We start from the raw sequence: 3,243 nt of genomic DNA on the forward strand, positions 1-3,243 counted from the left end.
CGACCAGCACCAAAGGAGAAACGGGGGCGGGGCGGGAGGGGGGACACTGGCCGTGCTCTGGGTCTCCCCAAGACTCTGGAAGGACGGGGCCGGGTCCAAGCGCAGCAGGCCCCGTCAGTCCTAGCCAGGCCTCTTCCCTTCCTGCCCAGCAGTTCCTACCAGTCCCAGCAATGAGCTCATTTCACAGATAGGGAAACTGAGGTTCTCGAGCACAGGCTGCCTCCTGGCCATTGGAGCCCACATCCCTTCCCCTCCCCGCCTGTGCGGTACTAGGGATCAAAGCCAGGGCCCCTCTAGGGAGGCAAACGCTCTTCACGGAGGAGCACCCCAGCCCTTTTGATTTTATTGTGACACAAGGTCTTGTAAAATTGCCCAGGCTGCCCTTGAACTAGCGATTCTCCTGCCTCATTCTCTTGAGTGGCTGGGACCATCAGGTCCCGCCGGAAGCTCTTAAATGGGGACTGTTCTCAAACCCGGGGACCTCTAGCCGGCTTCAGGCAGCCTGTCTCTCCTCTCTCCTCCGAAGTGGCCCAGGCACCCACCCCAAGGGGTCTCCTGCATAAGAACAGTTACTTTAGCACCACATTACTCGGTCATTCTTAGAAAACCTGGCCCACTGTGACTCACCCCTCCAGGCATCCTGAGGACCCAAGATGCCCTCTCAACAGATTGGGGCTGTGCCCACGGCGTGGCGAACACCCACAGCCTTGTTATCCTCTGATGTCAGCAGTGGAAACTGAGCCCCGGAGGATGAACCCACTCTTAGGGCCGCCAGATGGCTCAGGAGGCTGCCTGTCCCCGGGCCCCCTGCCCGGTCCCTGCTCCACAGAATGGAAGCTGAAGCCTCAATAAATGTTTTCTAACCTACTGTACAGTGGCAGGGGGGATTCACATCCCAACAGGATGAATGCGGAAGGGTGTCTGGGAGTCCAAATGCCAACATAGCAAAAGGTGCTACCTTAGCAAACCAGAATACACAGGCCGCTGACTGTGATGGTGCACGCCTGTAGTCCCACCAATCGGGAGGCCGAGGCAGGAGGATTACCACAAAGTCTGAGGCCAGCCTGGGCTACGGAGTGAGTTCCAGGTCAGCCTCAACTACATAGTGAGACCCTGTCTCAAAAAACCAAAAAAGATTTGAAGTTGGCCTTGGACTGCTCTCCCAGCCCACACCGGATGCCCTGCACCCCCTCCACTCGAGGTGAGCCCACACAGTAAGTCTACTGACTACACTAAAGGTGGGGCAGGGCGGCTGCCTGAGTCTGTCTCCTCCAACCTGCAGTGTGGCCTGTCTGCCTCATTTTCCCTCTGTGAAATGTGGCCATGGCAACTCGTATGGACCAATAAACACCCGGCGTCCCAGGTACAGGTGCACAAGGCAGGGTGTGGCTACCACCTGATAGCACAAATGCCACCAACTGGAAAGCAGCCACCGTGCCCACCGGAAGAGGACCAGTTCATTACCTGGGAATACCGCACACCCAAGCACAGACCACAGCCCCCGCCACAAATCCAAAGGCTGTGGGACACGGGGTGGGGCAACCCCTAGATGAGAGATGTTTCTCTCACATCGGTGGCTGTGCCGGACACTGCAGGGTATTGGCCTCCACCCATCCACACCAGGGCCACCTCCCCCACGTGTGGCCACCAAAATACCCCCGAGGGCAGAATCCCCTGGTTGAGACGCCCCCACCCTGTAATAGACCAGGAGCTCAGGTAAGACTTTACAAAGTATACACTTGTATCCCTTATAAAATCATGTACGTAACCTTTCTAAGAATACATATGTATGCCTAGTCATAAATGTATCCTTAATAGAAGTATACCTCGCAGGCTTGGTGGCCCACATCCTTCACCCGAAACTCCATGAGGCTGAGGCAGGAAGATCCCAAGCTTGAGCCCAGCCTGGGCAATTGAGCTACTTAGCGAGACTGTCTTGAAATTTTTTTTTTTAATTTTTTTTTTAAAGGGCTGGGGATGAGCTCAGTGCAAAGGCCCTGGGTTCGGTCCACAGGTCTCTCTGAACGGTTCCCTTAGAGAAATGCTCATGTCTCCCTTATGAGAACACAGCGGTCCCCACGTTGCTGCCCATGTGCTCTCCAAAGCTACACGTCTGGTCCCTCAGGTGAATGGACAGGGGCCCCTCAGGCCGGGAATCTGTGGCACGGTCACTCAGGCAGAGCTCAGGAGGGCACCTCCGCCGTGGGGCTCCACCCTGGGGAGGAACACTGGGCGGGGGTCCCTGTTCACCCTGCACCCTCCTCCCCATCCGACACGGGCACGTGCCACTGCACAGCAAACCTTCAAACATTAAAGCGCATCACAGATCCGCTCTCGCGGGGCCCCAGGACCCCAAGGTCACCCCCACCGCTGCCGGGCCACAGCCGGCCACATAAGCCCCTGCTGAATGCACCGTGGTGGCCAAGCCGCCCTTGCCACCTCTGTGTGGTACCCATTTTACAGATGGGGATGGGAGGCTCTGAGAGAGGACAGGATGGTCTTTGGTCAAAGGGAAAGGTGAGGTGTGTCACTGGGCTGGGTCAGACACACACACACACACACACACACACACACACAGCCTCCAACCCCACCAGAGACCCCCAGGTGCACACAGCCACACACAGCCCCTCCCAGCTCCCCATAACACACCACCTTCAGCCACACACAGTCGCCCCGCCGAGCGCTCTCCTTCAGCACACACCTGTGCCCACGGGGGAGGCTCTGTGTGTTCACAGGAAAGCACACACTCTCAGCCACACACGCATCCTGCTCCTGCTCCGGAATGTCCCTGTGATCCCATCCCAGAGCTGAGCCAAGGGACGGGGACAGGGGCATGGAAGAAAGGACGGGTGTGTGCTCCCCGTGCCCGGGCGTGTGCGCGTGCCCACGTGGGCCTGTGTGTGTGTGCAGAGACACACACCTGTGCCCTGCGCTGCGCTGTGCCCCACACAGGAGTGTGGTGGCCCGACTTGTGTCCAGGCCGGCAGTGACTATGACTCCCCAGGCTGGGCAAGTGCGGCATCCCCCGGGGGGCGCATCCCTGTGTCCTTGGGGGACCAGTTTTTCTCCCCTTTCCAAACAGTACCCGAAAAAGGAATGGGGATTTAAAGAAGGGGGAAAAAAAAAACAGGAGAGACGCAGGCCTGGCCTCCCAGCTTTTATATTTAGAAAATTATATAAAAGGGCGCGAGTGGGGGCTGGGCGCGGCGGGGATTCCCCCGGAGGCGAGAAAACAGCTCCAAG

Source organism: Fukomys damarensis, unplaced genomic scaffold (assembly GCF_012274545.1).
Source record: "Fukomys damarensis isolate Sample0158 unplaced genomic scaffold, DMR_v1.0_HiC HiC_scaffold_37, whole genome shotgun sequence".
In the NCBI taxonomy this organism is placed as follows: domain Eukaryota; kingdom Metazoa; phylum Chordata; class Mammalia; order Rodentia; family Bathyergidae; genus Fukomys; species Fukomys damarensis.